Raw genomic sequence first — 21,745 nt, forward strand, 5'->3', positions numbered from 1 at the left:
GTGCATGGAAATACCGTTTACCTTCCCGCCAGAGCAGTACCTATTTATCTACTTGCACTGGCGTGCTTTTGAACTGCTAGGTTGGCAGGAGCAGGGACCAAGCAACGGGAGCTCACCCTGTCGAGTGGATTCGAACCGCCGACCTTCTAATCGGCAAGTCCTAGGCTCTGTGGTTTAACCCACAGCGCCACCCGCGTCCCTAAGAGATATGGTAGCCATCCTCAAATATCTGAATACACAGAGGATGGAGCAAGCTTGTTTTCTGCTGTTCCAGAGAGCAGGACTCGAACCAATGTCTTCAAATGGCAAGAAAATAGAAAATAGGAAGAACTTTCCGATGGGAAGAACTGTTCAGCAGTAGAATGGATGACCTTGGAAGGTGGCGGTTTCTCCTTCATTGGAGGTTCTGAAACTAAAGCTGGGTGGCCACCTGTCACAGCTTCTGCAGCTGAGATTCCTGCATTGCAGGGGGTTGGACTAGATGTCCCCCAGGGGTCCCGTCTGACTACAATTCATGGCCTAGGACCCTCGTACCTATGGGACTGCCTCTCCCAATATGCCCCACAGAGGACCTTAACGTCCATAAATAGCAGCACCCTAGAGATCCCGGGCCCTAAGGAAGTTAGATTAGCCTCAACCAGAGCCAGGGCCTTTTCAACACTGGCCCCAGCCTGGTGGAACGCTCTCTCTCATGAGACCAGGGCCCTGCAGGATCTGATTTCTTTCCGCAGGGCCTGTAAGACAGTTGTTCCACCTGGCCTTTGGCTTAGAATCAGTTTGATTCCCTCCCCCTCTTTCTTTTTCCTTTCTCCTCCTGTGAAGAGGCTGCATCCTAATGTTTTAATGTTGTATCTTAATCTTTTAAATTGTATTTTAATAAACTTGTTTTTATTATTGGTTGTTAGCTGCCTTGAGCCCGGTCTTGGCTGGGGAGGGCACTGTATAAAGAAGAAGAAGAAGAAGAAGAAGAAGAAGAAGAAGAAGAAGAAGAAGAAGAAGAAGAAGAATTCTATGATTCCATGAAAGTCACACACACAGCCATGGAAGCCCCATCCATTTCCCTTCCTCTCCCATAGCCATCTCTCTCTCTCTCTCTCTCTCTCTCTCTCTCTCTCTCTGCCACGGAGCTTCCTTCTGACATTACGCCCACCCTAACTCTCCCTATCATCTGCAGCAGGTGAGGCTGTGCAAGGGCTGGATGCGCCTGGGATGCTGCAAGCAGTATTGTGGTTAGGAACATAAAAAGAACCTGCCAATGGCCCATCGAGTCCAGCATCCTGTTCTCACAGTGGCCAACCAAATGGCCACAAGGAGAAACCCGCAAGCAGGATTCGAGCACAAAAAGCCTTCTCCCCTCCTGTGTTTTTCCGTCAGCTGCTGCTCAGAACCACTGCTGCCTCCAGCTGTTCAAGCAGAACACAGCCATCACAGCTACGTTTTTGTTTTTTGTTTGTTTTCATCCAGTAGGTTTCCGAGCACAATGCAAAGTGTTGGTGCTGACCTTTAAAGCCCTAAATGGCCTCGGTCCAGTATACCTGAAGGAGCGTCTCCACCCCCATCGTCCAGCCCGGACACTGAGGTCCAGCACCGAGGGCCTTCTGGTGGTTCCCTCCCTGAGAGAAGCCAAGATACAGGGAATCAGGAAGGGGGACCTTCTCGGTAGTGGCACCCGCCCTGTGGAATACCCTCCCAGCAGTTGTCAAGGCAATAAACAACTATTTTACTTTTAAAAGACAACTGAAGGCAGCCCTGTTTAGGGAAGTATTTAATGTCTGATGCTGTATTGTTTTTAATATTTGGTTGGAAGCCGCCCAGCCAGATGGGCGGGGTATAAATAAATTATTATTATTATTATTATTATTATTATTATTATTATTATTATTATTGCATTGTGCACACATATAGAGATTTCAAATGCATTTCAGGGATCTAAATAATTGCAGCAAGATGCTTTTATAAAAGCAACACTCCCCACCCAAGAAGCGAGGGCTTTTCTCCCCAAGTGCTACACAGAGTACATCCAAGTGAGTACGTCAGGCCAGAGCTAAAAATACTCCCATCCCCAAAGGACAGGGCCAAATCCTGCTGGGGCATCTCAATGGCGCTCATCCTCTTTTCCGGTCCCGTTCTCTTCAAATCACAGAACTTTGTCCCGTTTGAGATATCTTTCTGCCTCCTCTGACACCTCAGATCTTCTCCTCCGAACACACAGACCCGGTCAAATCCTAGCACTCTCTACTGCCCACCCCCTAAAAGATACCCCCCAGCCAATAATTGCATTAGGCTCTGTTTACCATCTTCTTTTCAAGTCTCTACATCTATAAAGAAAACAAACCGTGTGTGTGTGTGTGTGTGTGTGTGTGTGTGTGTGTGTAATTAATTCCAAGGCTGTGTCCTATTCTCAAGTTTCTAATGACTTTTCCACACTGCCCTGAGCTTGGCTAAGCCTCCGCCTATGACGACATCTTTTTTGGCCTCCCTCCCTCCAGAGCAACAGCCTCCTACTTCTGGGGAGAGGATGTCTATCAGGATGGACCAGGATGGAAAGGCAAAGGCGATTGCGGCGCAGCTCAGCATCCTCCGAGGCAAGGGGCGCTTCTTTGGCGTGGGAGCCGAGGGTTGCTGGTGCCCCAGAGAGGGGGCACGGACAAAGATCTGCCCCTCCGCGCCCGGTTTTCTGTCCAGTTGCACGGCGAAAAGAGCCATGCGCTTATGTTCCGTCCCGGCTGGCTCCATTAACACCCAACAAAACACGTGGATTCGGTTACTCCCGCACATGTCATCCGAGGTGAAGAGGAGGGCTTAGCGTTGTAAGGGAGCGACCTCATTCCTTGGGTCACCCGATCCGGCCCACCTGTCGGTGCTGCTAATTTTACCGCCCCCAGCAGGACCGCAGCCAGCTAGCAGGTTGCACCATAAAAAGAAGAAAAAAAACAGGGAATCAGGGAGGGAAGGGAGAAGAAGATCCGTCAGGAAGTGCAGGGCAGGGGGCAGAAAGGAGGGTTGAGGCGTGGAAAGTTGAGCCGTCAGGACGGTGGCGGGTGAGAAGGATGGAAGATGAGCCCAGATGCTTTTTGTTGTTGGTTAGTCATTTAGTCGTGTCCGACTCTTCGTGACCCCATGGACCAGAGCACGCCAGGCACTCCTGTCTTCCACTGCCTCCCGCAGTTTGGTCAAACTCATGTTAGTAGCTTTGAGAACACTGTCCAACCATCTCATCCTCTGTCGTCCCCTTCTCCTTGGGCCCTCCATCTTTCCCAACATCAGGGTCTTTTCCAGGGACTCTTCTCTTCTCATGAGGTGGCCAAAGTATTGGAGCCTCAGCTTCAGGATCTGTCCTTCCAGTGAGCACTCAGGGCTGATTTCCTTCAGAATGGAGAGGTTGGATCTTCTTGCAGTCCATGGGACTCTCAAGAGTCTCCTCCAGCGCCATAATTCAAAAGCATCAACTCTTCAGCGATCAGCCTTCTTGATGGTCCAGCTCTCACTTCCATACATCACTACTGGGAAAACCATAGCCTTAACTATACGGACCTTTGTTGGCAAGGTGATGTCAAGGAGACATCACCTTGCCAACAAAGAGCCCAGATGCTAGGAAAGGCCAAAGGAGCTCATCCTGACCACCATTCTGTCCTCATGGTGATGATCATAGAATTGCAGAGTTGGAAGGAACCACAAAGGTGATGCTGGCGATTTTTGTGTATATCCCGCCTTCATCCCAGGCTGGGGCTCAAGGTGTCTTACGCACATCAAAACAGCATAGATAATAGGCCAGAAATATTTTTATTAAGCATTTTGCCAAAAGAAATCGGGAAATCGAAAAGAACATTGTTCATGTACGGAATAACGGCAGCCAGAATTTTAGTAGCAAGAAATTGGGAAAACACAACAGTACCCAACACAGAAGATTGGCAAATCCTAATGGTTGAATATCTGCAGCTAGCAAAAGCGACAGGAAGAGTAAGAGGCCAACCAAAACAAAAAGTCTATAAGGATTGGGAACTCTTTAAAGAATATTTAGAAAACTGTGGAATAAAAGGAAACATCTTGGCAGAATTAGACTGATCCCTGTATTGTATAAATTTAAGTTCGTAGGGAGGTAAAAAGAAATTATATAAGAAATATGTAACTGTGCGGTATAAAGTAATGGATAGATAAAGTACAGTGAGATTAATTGTCAGTTTTAAATTTCTTCTCTATAAGTTTTACAATTGTGTTCAGTATAAGGAGTCTATATGATGATAATTATATTAATCTTCTTGTATCTTATAGTGTGGTGGTTTGTTTGATTTTTCTGTTATTTGTGTGTTTGATTATATGTTTGTTTACTTGTATGTACATCTGTTTTCTCATAAATGTATTTATTTTAAATTAATAAAGATATATTTTTAAAAAAACCAGCATAGATAAAACGCAAAAAGTGTATAAAAGACAATTGTTAAAAAGTAATTATGCTCTACTAGAATTAAAATAATATAAACAAGCAAATCTATTAGAATGCAGGCAGCGAAAACAGAATAGCACTATTTAAACCTATTGAACAAACGTGTCAGTTCCCAAAGGCCTGTTGGAACAAAAAGAACTTCACCTGCCAGCGGAAGGACAACAAGGAAGGAGCCAGGCTAGCTTCTCTAGGGAGGGAGTTCCAAAGTTTCCTGGGAGCAGCCACCGAGAAGGCCCTATGGGAGGCCTACAATGCCGATGGTGTCATGATTTGGGAAGTGACTGCAGATTGCACAAGATCTTAGGAGGACTGACCTCTAGAGATCCTCCGAGGGCTGTTTCCTGCCCTACATGGATGTATAGCAATTCCAGGTGCGTTGCAAAGGTTGCTAGCTTCAGAAACGGCCAGGAGCTTCGTTTAGTTGGGTTTGTAGCAAAATCAGAAAATGTCACCATGTTTATATGATCCGAAGCGAAACCAGAAGCCGTCTTTGGTGGCAACGCCCTCGGGTTTCACTATCCTGGTCTCAGGCCTATCAAGAAATATCTAAAATAATTAAATCCCCTGTTCAGGCTTCCCCACAACGGTGATTCCTGAATATGTGGATGGTCAGCATGAAAGACTTTCATTGTAAAGAGCTCTGGCCTCCAGAGCACTTTTGTGTTACCTGCTGGGATTTTATTTCCTATGCTTTGGACTGGAAATGGAACAACTGACTGGTTCAAAATTGGAAAAGGAGTATGACAAGACTGTATATTGTCTCCCTGATTATTTAGCTTATATGCAGAATTCATCATGCAAAAGGCTGGGCTGGATGAATCCCAAGCCGGAATTAAGATTGCCATATCAACAACCTCAGATATGCAGATGACACAACCTTGATGGCAGAAAGTGAGGAGGAATTAAAGAACCTTTTAATGAGGGTGAAAGAGGAGAGCGCAAAATATGGTCTGAAGCTCAACATCAAAAAAACAAAGATCATGGCCACTGGTCCCATCACCTCCTGGCAAATAGAAGGGGAAGAAATAGAGGCAGTGAGAGATTTTACTTTCTTGGGCTCCATGATCACTGCAGATGGTGACAGCAGCCACAAAATTAAAAGACGCCTGCTTCTTGGGAGAAAAGCAATGACAAACCTAGACAGCATCTTAAAAAGCAGAGACATCACCTTGCCAACAAAGGTCCGTAAAGTTAAAGCCATGGTTTTCCCAGTAGTGATGTATGGAAGTGAGGGCTGGACCATAAAGAAGGCTGATCGCCGAAGAATTGGTGCTTTTGAATTCTGGTGCTGGAGGAGACTCTTGAGAGTCCCATGGACTGCAAGAAGATCCAACCTCTCCATTCGGAAGGAAATCAGCCCTGGGTGCTCACTGGAAGGACAGATCCCAAAGCTGAGGCTCCAGTACTTTGGCCAAACCATGAGAAGAGAAGACTCCCTGGAAAAGGCCCTGGGAAAGATGGAGGGCACAAGGAGAAGGGGACGACAGAGGACGAGATGGTGGGACAGTGTTCTCGAAGAGACCAGCATGAGTTTGACCAAACTGCGGGAGGCAGTGGAAGACAGGAGTGCCTGGCGTGCTCTGGTCCAGAGGGTCACGAAGAGTTGGACACGACTAAATGACTAAACAACAACAACAAATGCTTTGGACATAGATGCTCAACACCAGCTTGGGAAATATAGATGTCTTGATTTATATTGGTGCATCACCATTTCTTTCTCTTACCATTTGTTGTTTGTTTGCTTTGTATACGTTATAGTGTTAAGACCCGGTGACTGCACTTTGGGGTTGTTAGTCATGGTTTAAAAAAAGTTCCCTTCCCCCATTTTCAATCACCCTGTGGCCTTGACCCCCCCCCCCACTTTTCCATATCTACCAATGGATACTCATATCATGCCCTGAAATGTCCAGTTTTGCCAAAAGCCGTTTCAAACTCAAAGCTCAATCTCTGCTGCAAACAGCTCCAGGTCTGAGAGAAGTTTCTGCCAGGTGACCTCTGCAGAAGAGCCTCTGAGTCGCAGAATTAGCTCTCTGCATGGAGGTCAGGGTGTTCGAGTGGCACTCTTTTCCGGCAAGTCCCTAATGCTGGGCGCCTTTTGGGAAGCAATCGACAGGGCTGGAGTGAAGGCTTTCCCAAGGCAGTTTGGAACTGACAGCTAGTAACAGCCTCTCTGATGGCTTTCCCCCTCTTCAAAATAATTGGGCACAGATGGAAGAAGCTTTCGGAATTCCTGTTTCCTGCCATTAAAACCTGGAAGGCAACACAGCCTAAGCATCTTTGACTCAGAGGAAGGAGAATGGGCAAATTTATCTGGCCCACAGAGCAATCGCACGGAAGGGTCCTTCCAAACTCCACTTACAAAGCAACGGTGGTGTATGTGTCAAACTAGTTTTCCTGTTTTTCACTTATATTCTACTATTGGAGAGCAATGCTGACGGCCAGCGGCGGAGCCTAAAATAGCAGTTGCAAGCAGGGTTGACTACTCGGTTTGTCTGGAGCAAGACAAAACATGAGTTCGGATTCAGACGTGGTTTAGCCTCAGGAAGCAGCAGCAGAGAGAGGATGTTGCAGCTGCCGTCTCCAGTCCAGGAAGCCACACATTTCCTAGATCCTAGTTCAGGCAAAGTCTGAACGCACAGAAAAGCTCAAGATACACGCTGATATACGCACACGTAGTTGTTATCCCTGAGAAACGTAGAAAATAACAGGATATATTCATCCGAAAGTCTTCAAACTCACACAACCCTTTAAAAATTAGCTGATGAAGGTGAATACATCGAAACAGGGCCTTGTCCTGGCTTCTAATCCATAATTGACTTCTGACTTCTGCTCTAGGATTGAAACTGAGTCTCCATCTGCAAGCTGATAAATTATAAGGATCAACATTACTGCCGAGCGAAAAAGAGAAAATCTTTATAACGAATTATTGTGTTATACATATCTTTATGAGTTTGAGTTTGTAATCTCTGTTAGAGTTTGTAATCTCTACTTGAGTTTGTAATTCTTGACAGAATACACACTTTTGAATGGATTAGTTTTTATTACTATTGACTATTGACTTGTGAGGAGGGACCACTCCCACTGCTGAAACTTGCGTTGGCCTCAGTTCTTGGTGTGCTTTTTTCTTGGTATATTTAATAACAAGAACTCCAAATTATTTAACGTTAAAGTCATGGTTTGGCCTGGCGCTATGTGCCCAGTGGCCTAGTGACTGAACGCGACTTCGCAGAGGGTGATTTCATGCATGTTTTAAAAACGCAGTTTTAAATATACATCAAATGGAGCTTTTAAACGCTGCTTCCAGCCGAGCCTTTTATGCTGTTTGCTCCTTGCAGCAGAGGCTGCATCTGGCGGCCTTGCCCTCCCGATTCTGCTGATGCCTCCACATATTTATAGGGCACGGCGTCCTCGTTCTATTCTTTAACGGAGGAAGAGACCCGAGAGCCGCCTGCCCAAGCGTCAACTTACAGCTATCGATCTGCAGCGGCTTTTCCTGCAGCGTATTTGCTTTGCAACCCTGACGGTGAAACTCTTGCGGGGAAATGATGCCTGACGGCGAACGAATCTCAGGCCCTGACAAGGCCTAAAAGAGGAGCTGCTATGGCCTCTGAGATAAATCCACAAAAGCGGGGCTGCCCCAAATCATAAATAATTCCACAAGGCCGGTGGCAGGATCCCCCTTGATCACGTGACCCCAGCCGCAAAATTCCGTGGTGTAATAAACAAAATCTGCCCTTATTCCCTTATGGGGGACACAAGAGCCCTTATAGAGTCCACTGTAGGTTCTCCATCGGTAGGAGAAAATAACAGAGGCCAACCAGAGAATATTGAGAAGCAAAGCAGCTAGTAAGCCTGATCTTTATGAACTGTTGCAACAGGGTGCTCCCCTCACACGCAGGAATGGAGGAGGACCTCAAACAATGGTGTGCCCACCCTTATATAGGCATTTTAAATTCCCTGCCCTGGAGCTCAAGACCACCCCTCCATACATCATACATACATCACAAAAGGGGTGTAGCTCAAGACCACCACCCCCACAAACATCATACCTACATCACAGAAAAGGTGGTCTACAACAGAAATTTGAATGTTGTTGTTTTTCCTGTCTGCCAGGTTAGCTGATAATGCCTTATCTGATTGCCTTTTCTGGTAGTCTGGCCATTCCTTTGAGATGGTGATTTCCCAATTCCTGAGACAATGGGAAGGTTCCCTGACCCCCTCCCTGCTTGCAGAGAAAACATTTGGTCAGTTTGGGAGTCAAAATGGTTTCAGGACGGTCTTCCTGTGCTGCTCCAGACACATGGTCCACATATCTATGTACATGCTTGGTTGGTACATTTCTGAACATTTATTATACATATAAGACCTTAATTTTTTTATTTCAGTGGAATCACAGAATCATGGAAATGTAGAGTCGGAAGGGAACCCCCAAAGGCCATGTAGTCCAACCCCCTGCAATGCAGGAATCACAGCTGAAGAATCCCTGGCAGATGGATGCCCAACCTCTGTTCGAAAATCCTCAGTAAAGAAATCTGCAGTGGCCCCCGCTTGTGCAATGCTTTCCCCAGGGAGGCTCACCTGGCGTCTTCCTGATGGATCTCTAGGCACCAGGCAAAAACGTTCCTCTGCAAACCAAGCAGTTGCCTGATTAAACAATCTATGGCCTTTAAATGTGATTGTGGGAGGGTAGATTATTTGAGGTTTTTCGTTTTGCTGTAATAATAATAATAATAATTTATTATTCATACCCCGTCCATCTGGCTGAGTTTCCCCAGCCACTCTGGGCGGCTTCCAATCAAGTGTTAAAAACAATACAGCATTAAATATTAAAAGCTTCCCTGAACAGGGCTGCCTTCAGATGTCTTTTAAAAAGAAGATAGCTGCTCATTTCCTTGACATCTGAAGGGAGGGCGTTCCACAGGGCGGGCGCCACCACCGAGAAGGCCCTCTGTCTGGTTCCCTGTGACTTGGCTTCTCGCAATGAGGGAACCGCCAGAAGGCCCTCGGTGCTGGACCTCAGTGTCCAGGCTGAATGATGGGGTGGAGACGCTCCTTCAGATATACTGGACCGAGGCCATTTAGGGCTTTAAAGGTCAGCACCAACACTTTGAATTGTGCTCGGAAAGGAACTGGGAGCCAATGCAGATCTCTCAGGACTGGTGTTATGTGGTCCCGGCGGCCACTCCCAGTCACCAGTCTAGCTGCTGCATTCTGGATTAATTGCAGTTTCCGGGTCACCTTCAAAGGTAGCCCCACATTGCAGTAGTCCAAGCGGGAGATAACTAGAGTATGCACCACCCTGGCAAGACAGTCCGCAGGCAGGTGGGGTCTCAGCCTGCGTACCAGATGGAGCTGGTAGACAGCCGCCCTGGACACAGAATTGACCTGCGCCTCCATGGACAGTTATGAGTCCAAAATGACTCCCAGGCTGCGCACCTGGTCCTTCAGGGGCACAGTTACCCCATTCAGGACCAGGGAGTCCCCCACACCCACCCGCCCCCTGTCCCCCTAAAACAGTACTTCTGTCTTGTCAGGATTCAACCTCAATCTGTTAGCCGCCATCCATCCTCCAACCCCCTTATACATAATACATACATTATGTTATGTATTTTGTGTTTTCACTTTGTATTTTTTTGTGATCTTCAGATGAAGGGTGACATATAAATTTAATTAATCATCATCATTTTTTGAGATAAGGATAGAGAAATGAAAAGTGGGGGGGGGGAGACGTCTGCTTGATACAACGTCATCTAACCTCCCCATGAACAGATCGGAATAAATAAATAGGTTACCTGGAAGCACCTGGAAGCACACAGGACAAACCATCATTAGAGGCACTTTCTTCCCATTCCCAGGCTGTGCAAACCCCTCTATAAGGCTAAAAACGGGGGGAGTGACAACTCCATTCGACACACCACACAATCTATAGGTCTCCAGCGACATTCACAGGCCCTGTTCCCAGCACACACCTGCCCAGGAGCCGTAGGGAAAGTGGGACGACACGAGCGGCTTGTGAGGCGGAGAGGATCGCACTCCATCCCCGGGTGTGTTACGGCACAATGATTATCAGGAGTCAAAACATGTTGCCCCAGAAACCAGCAACAGGCACCTCAAGCCTGGCTGCTGAAGCCAGCAATCGCTGCTTGCCCTCCGGCAAGGAACACGTGCGTGCTCTGTAACTTGTGTCCTCCGCCCGACTCCTTTAGCGGGGACGTAACACCCACGCTGGGGGCTTTCAGCCCCCGTTAATGAATTGGCAGGGTGGATCACATAGCCTGGGCAAAACCTTTGCCCTCGCTATCTGCTACCAGCGCCACTCCTCCCTGGCTTGTGAGCACATTCTCCGCAGGAGTTAATAACACAGGAGAGAGACCAGCAGTCAGAGGACGGTGGTGTCTGCGAAGCTGTTGCCACTGAGAAGATAATCACAGACTATTATCAAAGGGGAGGATGTTTTCCCCCCCTTCTCTCTCTCTCTTTTTTTTATCAAAACTTGCCCAAGCTATTAAACAGTTCCCATTTGTACTGATAAGCAACATTTACAGCATAAGTGTCTGAAAGTCACAGAAGACGCAGCAGTTATATTAAGGAAGCAGTGGGGGCCCTCATTATGCCATTACGGTGGTGGGTAAATAAGAGGTATCTCTGCAGAAATCTTTGGAGGTTAAAGCCAGAGCGGCAGGGATTGTTTGGGACTCTCGGAGAGTTTGCTAAGCCCTTTAAATCAAAAGCTTCTGTTCCGATCGGTGGCCTCCGTCTCGCTCGCCTCCGCTGCTGCTGCTGCTCCTGGGCTGCTGTAGCTGTGGATTAATCCAGGAAAATGCTGGCCAAATTATCAAAGCACAGAGCACAGCAGCAGAGAGAGGTGTGTTCGCCTTCTCCTGGATGGGGGAAGCATAAGCTGCAAACAGATGGGATCCGGAAAGACCTGGAGTCTGCCTTTGGCTGGGAGAGCTGTGCGGGCAAGAGTGCAAGCTTTGCAATTACACAAAGCCCTGGTCTCCAAAGCAGGCATCTTCAGAGAATACTTCTGGGGGTTTCCTGCCTGAAGAAATGCTCTGTGTGGCTCAAGAACAGCCACATCTTCCTGAGCAGGAGGGACGGATGCAGGATCCTGCCCAAAACAGAAGCACATCCAGAAACAGCCTCTACGGCCTGGGAGTTCTCTCCCCTGCCAACTCAAACGGGTCCGCAGAGAGACAGTCACCAAGCGGCCTTAGAAAACGGAGCCAACAGAAATAGAGCAAAACACAAGACCACTGTTTATGTACTCAATTACGGCTGCAAGGATACTTGTAGCCAGAAGTTGGAAATGTGAAACAACACCAACAATAATAATAGATTGGCAATCACTCATGTTAGAGTATTTTCAATTAGCAAAGCTGACCGGAAGAGTTAGGGGAGCCCCAAATCAAAAAGTATATAGAGAATGGAAATTAGTCAAGAAATATATAAGATTATATTGTAAAAATGATATTATCCTAGCAGAATTGAAAAATACTTGTGTATAATAAACAAATGGAGTAAGTATCTTAGAGAAACATACAGAAAAAGCTACAAAACAAACTGTGCGATAAAATTAAGACAACAGAAAAAGTACAAGGAGAATGATTGGAAGTTTCTTCCAGAAGACTTTATTGGATAAGATATGCTATAACTGATATTGTTTTCTTATTGTTAATTCTTTTTTGTTCCTTTCTATTATTTATTTTTTTCTTTGTCATTTTTGTGTTTAACTCTGTTGTAACCATTTGTAATGTATTTGTAAGATGGTGTTGTAAATCAATAAAGATGATTTCAAAAAATCATCTTGGAGCAAGTGCTTCAAGGAACCCAGGACACTCCACAGCCCACAGCAGCTGCTGAAGACCAGCTCCCTTGAACTGCTTTCTGTGGGCATGAGCCTAGCCTGTTCCCGAGGTTCAGAACAAGGCTGCATCCATGTTATTCCAATCTGGGTCCGGATGTATAATGTCCAGAGCACTGGGGTATCCTTACGTTCGTCTCTATCCCAGGCCAGTGAAAGTCCCTTACTGTGTCCCAATGGGGTCCTTTGGGATATTTTGCATTAAAAGAAGTGGGGCAAACTGGATGAGGGATTAAGGAGGGCAACACATGTGGTCCATCTATCTCACTCGTGTCTCCACTGGAAGCAGCTCTTTCAGATTTCAGGCAGGGGACATTTTCCAACCCTATTCGAAGAATATTTGCGACAATTGTACATAAAACCACCCAACAGAAACCACATGTACAATTGTTGCAAATGGTTCTAGTATCTGAATATTTAAGAAGTTAAAATCGAAAATCAACTAAATATTGCGGAGAGACGTCTTCTTAATTGCCCGTGTGGGCATGATGGACTAGAAAAGTTTTCGGCAGGCATTTACAAGCCGAAACAGAAGGCGTCTGCTGGATTTATCTGGACGGTTCCCTCTATTCTGTGGGGCAAACGCAAAAGAGATAGCCTGAGTCTGGAAGAACAAAGGAGAGGAATTCATCTTCTTCACGCAAGGCAGGTGATTTCTAGTCAAAGGAATCAGCGGCGGAAAAACAGGCGTCGTTTTCCGCAAGAACCCCGCACAGCACAAAATTACACCACACGGAAACAGTAAAGGTTTATTTTACCAGTCCAGAGAGGCCCTGTACAGACACCCTCAAAAGGTCCTTAACGGAAGAGGGAGAGAGCAGGCCAGGAATTCTAAACAATAACGGATCTTTTTTTTTTTAAGTGGCTGCTTTGCATAAAGACAAAAACGGCACACAGAAAAGAAAGGAAGAAAGAAGTGAGGGATGAAGCTCCTGAGGTGAAGCAGAGCCCATCCTGGCAGCATCAGGGGCCAGCAGGAGAAGGGAGGAGAGGCTGCCACAGCTAGGCAGCTGCCTTGGTTGCAACAGGGCAGGATCAGTTGAAGCGCCCTCGACCAAGAATTAAATTGGCAGCAAAGTTTATATATACAGTACAGTGCTTTTTTTCCTTTTAGTTTACCCCTAAACATTTTGTGAATCTAAGTTTGGACTTATTAAGGGACACTATTTCAATATGAGGGATGCGGGTGGCGCTGTGGTCTAAACCACAAGGCCTAGGACTTGCCGATCAGAAGGTCGGCGGTTCGAATCCCCGCGACAGGGTGAGCTCCCATTGCTCGGTCCCTGCTCCTGCCAACCTAGCAGTTCGAAAGCACATCAAAGTGCACGTAGATAAATAGGTACCACTCCAGCGGGAAGGTAAACGGCATTTCCTTGTGCTGCTCTGGTTCGCCAGGAGCGGCTTAGTCATGCTGGCCACATGACCTGGAAGCTGAACGCCGGCTCCCTCGGCCAATAAAGCAAGATGAGCGCCGCAACCCCAGAGTCGGCCACGACTGGACCTGATGGTAAGGGGTCCCTTTTGTTTTGTTGTTGTTTAGTCATGTCCGACTCTTCATGACCCCATGGACCAGAGCACACCAGGCACTCCTGTCTTCCACTGCCTCCCGCAGTTTGATCAAACTCATGCTGGTAGCTCGTCCTCTGTCGTCCCCTTCTCCTTGTGCCCTCCATCTTTCCCAACATCAGGGTCTTTTCCAGGGAGTCTTCTCTTCTCATGAGATTGCTGAAGTATTGGAGCCGCAGCTTCAGGATCTGTCCTTCCAGTGAGCACTCAGGGCTGATTTCCTTCAGAATGGAGAGGTTTGATCTTCTTGCAGTCCATGGGACTCTCAAGAGTCTCCTCCAGCACCAGAATTCAAAAGCATTCATTCTTTGGCGATCAGCCTTCTCTATGGTCCAGCTCTCACTTCCATACATCACTACTGGGAAAACCATAGCTTTAACTATATGGACCTTTGTTGGCAAGGTGATGTCTCCGCTTTTTAAGAGGCTGTCTAGGTTTGTCTAGGTTACCGTTACCTTTTATTTCAATATGAGCAGGAAAATGAGAGTACCCCTAAACATTTTTTTAAAAGACAAAAAGCACTCTGTGTGTGTGTGTGTGTGTGTGTGTGTGTGTGTGTGTGTGTGTGTTCCGGCTTCTCTCCTCCAAGGAGCTCAGATTGGCACACCTGGCCCTCCCCCTCCTCATTTAATCCCCACGACAGCTCCGTAAGGTAGGTTAGATTGAGATAAAGTGGCTGGTCCAGGGCCACCTGGTGAGCTTGTAGCCAAGAGGGGATTCGAACGCTGCCTCTCCCAGGTCCTAGTCTGACCTCTAGGGGTTGTCAGCCTGGTCCCTACTGTCCACTAGTGGGCGTTTCAGGATTCTAGGTGGCCAGTGGGGGGTTCTATGGCACAAGCTGAACCTCCTTCCATTGAGCACCGGTGGGCAGAAAGGAAATTTTACCATCAAGAAAGATGCATTAGTGTAAGGTTACCAGACGTCCCCGTTTCCTGGGAACAGTCCCCAGATTTAGAAATCAGTCCCTGTAAAAAATCCATTGAAGTTGAAAAGTGTCCCCGGATTCATTGAAAAAAATCTGGTAACTTTACGTTAGTGGGCGGTAGGTATAAAAAGGTTGACTACCCCTGCTCCAACTGCTACACCACACTGTCCTGTGAGCGGAAAGGTTAATTCGTAGTGAGGGTTAAGAGCAGGAGTCCTGATTCCTCAGGGGAGCCCAAGTCCACCGCAATTTGGTGGCGTAAAGTCAACAAATGGCTTGCTGATCTAAATGCCTCTGAAATGTCATCCTTGAGCAATGTCATCCACAGAGGAAGCGGATAGGGAAGTTGTTCTTCCTCTCTCATAACACCAGAACTCATGGATGTACAGTGAAGCTGAATGTCGGAAGATTCAGGACAGAGGAAAGGAAAGACTTCTTCATGCAGCGCAGTGTTAAACTGTGGAACTCCCTCCCACTTGGATGGCTTTAAAAGAGGTTTAGACAAAGTCCTGGAGGAGAGGGCTATCGACGGCTACTAGCCAAGGTGACTATCCTCTGCCTTCACAGTCGGAGGCAGCACATAACGCCGGTCCTGAAAGACCTACATTGGCTTCCAGTAGGTTTCTGAGCACAATTCAAAGTGTTGGTGCTGACCTTTAAAGCCCTAAACGGCCTCGGTCCAGTATACCTGAAGGAGCGTCTCCACCCCCATTGTTCAGCCCGGACACTGAGGTCCAGCTCTGAGGGTCTTCTGGCGGATCCCTCATTGCGAGAAGTGAGGTTACAGGGAGAGGGCCTTCTTGGTGGTGGCGCCCGCCCTGTGGAACACCCTCCTGTCAGATGTCAAGGAAATAAACAACTACAGTCATACCTCGGGATGAATACGCTTCAGGCTGAGCACTTTCGGGTTGCGCTCCACGGTGACCCGGAAGTAACGGAACGCATTACTTCCAGGTTTCGCCGCTCGTGCATGCACACTCAAAATGACACCATGTGCATGCGCGGAAGAGGCAAAACGTGACCCGCACAGACGCACAATCGCATGTTACGTTCGCTTCAGGATGTGAATGGGGCTCCGGAACGGATCCCGTTCGCATCCAGAGGTACCACTGTATCTGACTTTTAAAAGACATCTGAAGGCAGCCCTGTTTAGGGAAGCTTTTAATATTTGATGAATTATTGTATTTTAATATTTTACTGGAAGCCGCCCAGTCAGATGGGCGGGGTATAAATAATTTATTAATTATTTATTATTATTATTATTATTATTATTATTATTATTATTTAAATAGCAGTGGCTGGAAACCACAGGAGGGGAGAGTTGCTCTTGTGCTCCGGTCCTGCTTGTGGGTTTCTGCATGGCCACTGTGAAAAGAGGACGTTGGCCGAGATGGGCCACTGGGCTGCTCCAGCAGGCTGTTTTTAATGTTCTTAATCTCAGCGTGACAGAAGCAAATTGCATTTTCCACGAAGGGTGGGGAGCCCCTGGGGGATCTCTCAAGGGAACCTCTGTCCCTGGCACAGAGTCCCAGTGCCCAGAAGGCGGGATTGGCACCCCGGGTTTCTAGCACACACACGTGCAGCGCCAGGTCCGACCTCAGCTGCCTCCCTGCCTTCGCCTGCCCTTTTAAAAGCTAAAACTGCAGACAGCTGTGCCCTGCCGCATATCGGACACAAGAGTAGGAAAAGGGGAGAGAAAGAGTGGGGGGGAAAGGCAGAACGAGAAGAGATTTACTCCCTTTCTAAATTATTCACAAGAAAAGGGACTGCGCATCTTTAACAAGCCATCGTTTTATGAAGCAAGGTTAACATTTTTACTTGATTCAGTAGAATATTATAAACTCTCCGGGGTCCATTTGAGGACTTTCTACTTTGTGCAAAAGGAACAGACTCAGCACTTTTTATATTATTTAGAGAATAAAATTAACCCTCGATGGCCCAGGCTGGGTATTTCCTCTCCCCAGTTAAATATGGCACGCTCAGCAATTCCACCCCCCCGATATAATTACGGGCTGCTATCCATCATCTGTAGGAGAATGTTTTTCTGACACTCCAGAAGTGATGCGGTAAGCACGTTCACTAATAGAATAAATATTCTAAGTATCTCTTTTATATTTTCATTTAAATTGGAATATTTTAAAATAATTGTACACGTGCTGCCTGGGTGACTTGTACCGGTGGCTGTGGAGAGAGGCTGCCCCATCGACTCTGCCTTCGGCTCGAAGGGAAGGTCTCCCGCCACAAAAACCAGGGGTCTGGCTGCAAAACGCCGTTAGCAAAAGGTAATCTGCTAGCAATCTTTTGCTTCCAGAGTCCCTCCGTGAGCGTCCTCGCCAGGTGTTGCTCTTCCCCACCTTTGACTGATGGCCGCCTCTCGATTGGAATGTAGGTGTCCTGACATCAAAATTTATTTCTTGCATATATGTTGTTGTTTAGTCGTTTAGTTGTGTCCGCCTCTTCATGACCCCCTGGACCAGAGCACACCAGGCACTCCTGTCTTCCACTGCCTCCCGCAGTTTGATCAAACTCATGCTGGTAGCTTCGAGAACACTGTCCCACCATCTCGTCCTCTGCCGTCCCCTTCTCCTTGTGCCCTCAATCTTACCCAACGTCAGGGTCTTTTCCAGGGAGTCATCTCTTCTCATGAGGTGGCCAAAGTCTTGGAGCCTCAGCTTCAGGATCTGTCCTTCCAGTGAGCACTCAGGGCTGATTTCCTTCAGAATGGAGAGGTTTGATCTTCTTGCAGTCCATGGGACTCTCAAGAGTCTCCTCCAGCACCAGAATTCAAAAGCACCAATTCTTCTGCAATCAGCCTCCTTTATGGTCCAGCTCTCACTTCCATACATGACTACTGGGAAAACCATAGCTTGAACTATACGGAACTTTGTCGGCAAGGTGATGTCTCTGCTTTTTAAGATGCTGTCTAGGTTTGTCATTGCTTTTCTCCCAAGAAGCAGGCATCTTTTAATTTCGTGACTGCTGTCACCATCTGCAGTGATCATGGAGCATCTATACCCCACTTTTATTTCCCTCTAAGGAGCTCAAGATGGTGTACATCAGCGGTTCTCAACCTGTGAGTCCCCAGATGTTGTTGGACTACAACTCCCATCATCCCTGAGCTCTGGCCTTGCTAGCTGGGGGTGATGGGAGTTGTAGTTCAAAAACACCTGGGCACCCACAGGTTGAGAAAGGCTGGTGTACATGGTCCCCCCCATTTAATCCCCACAACCACCCTATCAGGTAGGCTAGACTGAGGGAGGCAGTGACTTGCCCCAGGTTACCTGGTGAATGGGAGGATTCGAACCCTGGACTTTCCCAGTTCAGAGCCTGACCCTCTAACCAAGACACCACAAGATGCTCCCTGGAACTCCTCCTCCTAGTTGCACAAGAGTAGCCCTACTGGGTTATACACAGCGGCAAAACAGATGCCCTAACAGAAGAATTCAGAACCAGGACCGGACGGCAACCACCCATTGCTGTCCTACCACCACCAATGAAACCTGGAGGTTCCCTCCAGCCATCATGACTAGCAGCCGTTGGCAGACTTCTCCTCCCACTCTGTCTTCTCTAGTCATTTGTCCAATCCCCTTCTAAAGCTAGCAACCATCACATCTGGTGGCAGCGAGTTCCACAAGCCAGCAAGGTGAGGAAGATCTTCCTTTTGCCGGACGTACCCATCAGCTTTGCTGGATGAGCCCACTTTCTGGCGCTGTCAGAGAGGGAGGGGAAACCTCCCCTGCCTTTGCTTTCTCCACACCTTTCTCCACAGGTAGGGCAAGCACATCCCCTGGCCTCAAGTCACCTTTGCCTCCATGCCAGTCTCTGCTGCTTCCAGTGGCTGCCATCACCTGAGACACGGAAGCCGCATTTGGGGCTGGCCCAGTACATTTTGGCAACTGAGGCGGACCACAAATTGATACACAAATGCACCCCGGCCAAGGAAGAAGGGATGAGCAATTGGGAACAAAGCAGGGGACAAAGATCGACCACTGGGATTTGCTGCCCCGGGGATCCTGCCACCCGAGGCAGTAGCCTCACCTTGCCTCATGGGTGTGCCAGCCCTGCCTGCGTTCCTTCAAAATACTGCAGCCGTGTGGGTGTCACGGTGCTGTCAGGCGAGGAATGTGAGGAATTAACTACAGTGGTACCTTGGTTCTCAAAGTTAATCCGTTTCAGAGGTCTGTTCCAAAACCAAAGCGTTCCCAAACCAAGGCACGCTTTCCCATAGGAAGTAATGCAAAATGAATTAATTGGTTCCAGAATTTTAAAAACAACCCCTAAAACAGCAATTTAACATGAATTTTACTATCTAACGAGACCATTGATTCATAAAATGAAAACAATAAACAAGGTACTGCAGTCACTCAATCACCCAATCAATGAGTAGCTGAACTGGGTTCCCCACAGTCACAAAAACAAAACAAAAAAGAGCCGCAAAAACAAAACCACAAAATAAATAGCATAAACAGACCCCAGCATAACACTCAGAACAGAAGTGTAACACTCAAAACGGAGCATGTTCGGCTTCCGAAAAAAGTTTGCAAACCGGAATACTTACTTTTGGGTTTGCAGTGTTTGGGTTCCAAGTTGTTTGAGTACCAAGGCATTTGAGAACCAAGGTACCACAGTATTGTCGAAAGTACACTCACAAGTTACTCCTAGGTGTCCACCTGTTGAGGCAGTTGTTGCGACAGAGAGACCCCTGCCCGCCACAACCTCAGCTTAGGTATCTCTACCACCCGAGCTGCACGCAAGCAGAAGCAGACTTCACCTGCGTGTAACCTGCTCCTGCTCCTCCCTCTTCACCCCTCTCCTGGTCCTGGGAGACAGTGGAGCAGGAGACACGGGAGCAGCAGGAGGAGATGTGGAAGGCTTTGAGTCCCCACCAGCCTGATCTCTCTCTCCCTCCTCTTGCCCTGTTCTTCCCTCTCCAATCCTGCAGCTTCTCCTGCCTCTGGCTCTCGTCTCTTGGCTGTCACACATTCCCCCAGATCGGCGTTCCCTTCTTCCAAGTCAGACTCCAACCCCTCCTTCTCCCGGTGCCCCCTCCTCAGTGTCCGGCCGGTCCCTGAAACGGGCGCCCCACAAGCCACAGCTGACCCTGCCGCCACAAAATTCCGCAGCAAAAATTCTGCCTTCTTTCAGCCAGGCCCATTTCTTGTTGGAAGGTTCAGGACAGATAGAAGAGAGGATTTATTTACATGTAGTTATTTAAATGTAACACGGGTGGAGCTGTGGTCTACACCACAGAGCCTAGAGCTTGCCGATCTGAAGGTAGGAGGTTCAAATCCCCGCGACGGGGTGAGCTCCCGTTGCTTGGTCCCTGCTCCTGCCAACCTAGCAGTTCAAAAGCACGAAGTGCAAGTAGATCAATAGGTACCACTCCAGCGGGAAGGTAAACGGCATTTCCGTGCGCTGCTCTGGTTCACCAGAAGCGGCTTAGTCCTGCTGGCCACATGACCCGGAAGCTGTACACCGGCTCCCTCGGCCAATAAAGCAAGATGAGCGCCGCAACCCCAGAGTCATCCATGACTGGACCTAATGGTCAGGGGTCACTTTACCTTTTAATTTTTTTTAGTTAAGCTATGGCACTCCCTCCTACAGGAGGCAATAGGGGCGAGCAACCTTGATGGCTTTAAAAGAGGATGGGGCAAACTCATAGAGCCGAGGGCTGCTGATGGCGACCATGCTAGATAATAATAATAATAATAATAATAATAATAATAATAATAATAATTTATTATTTGTACCCCGCCCATCTGGCTGGGTTTCCCCAGCCACTCTGGGCGGCTTCCACAGAGACCAAAAATACACTAAAATGTCACACATTAAAAACTTCCCTGAACAGGGCTGCCTTCAGATGTCTTCTGAATGTCAGGTAGTTGTTTATCGCTTTGACACCTGGTGGGAGGGCGTTCCACAGGGCGGGTGCCACTACCAAGAAGGCCCTCTGCCTGGTTCCCTGTAGCTTTGCTTCTCGCAATGAGGGAACCGCCAGAAGGCCCAGATGGAGCAGCCTCTCTCTCTACAACAATAGGAGGTATGGAGAGAGGGATTCTTTAAAGGCACTTTCCTAATGTTTGCCCCCTAAAGCCCATCGCCCAAAAGAAGGACATAAAAGGTGGGATCATCAGGTGTGTGACTGTACATCTGAGAAACGAATATTGCAGGGCTAGAAAAGATGAATGAAAGGGCAACCCAAGAGGGCATCATGGGCATGAAGGAATTTCCCAGTGAAGAAAGGGGACAACAGTTGGGGCTTCTGAGTTTCCGGGGAAAGGTGAGAAGTGGGTGGGACATGACAGAGAAGCCGAGAATTATGTTTGGTGTGGAGGAAGTGGATAGGAAGAAGTGGTTTTCTCTCTCTTATAAGGCAAGAGGTTAAGACCATTCAATGAAGCTGAACATTGAAAGATTCAGGACAAAAGGAAAGTTTTTCACACAGTACAAACTATGGAATATCGTTTAACCACAAAACCACGATGATGATTTTATTAAATGTATTAGTCGCAATTTTGCCATGGCAACTCGAAGTGACTTGCAATATTATAAGCAAAAAAACAAATACATATCTATATTAAAGTCAGTACTTTTAAAAAAAAATCTAAAAACAGTTCCATTTTAAAAAAAAACTATATTACTGCTGCAGCAAAGAGAGCAAGTTTCTCATCAGGAGCCCCCTTGGTTTCATTGAAATAACAGATTCGTTACCTTTGAGGTAGCCCTGATTTTCAGAGAATTTAACATTAAGTTATCCCTGGTTGCTTCTTGCCAGACCAAGAGTCACAGCACACAGAGCCAAACACAGCCGGCTATTTTTACTTTTTTTAATTCTCAAAATTTAAATCCTACTTTTCCAAAGTGGCATATGCACGCACGCACACACACACACACACACACACACACACGGTGCAGCTGGATCCCAGCTGGATTTGAAGATAGA

General features: G+C 47.4%; 1 protein-coding gene across 1 annotated transcript in view; it reads right to left on the reverse strand.

The window, feature by feature from the left end:
- The window catches only part of ZC3H3 (zinc finger CCCH-type containing 3), a 282,895-nt gene that overhangs the window by 43,338 nt on the left and 217,812 nt on the right, over positions 1-21,745 (reverse strand). The gene's annotated exons all lie outside the window — the stretch shown is intronic.

This window comes from Podarcis pityusensis (genome assembly GCF_964106645.2).
Source record: "Podarcis pityusensis genome assembly, chromosome: 7".
NCBI lineage: Eukaryota > Metazoa > Chordata > Lepidosauria > Squamata > Lacertidae > Podarcis > Podarcis pityusensis.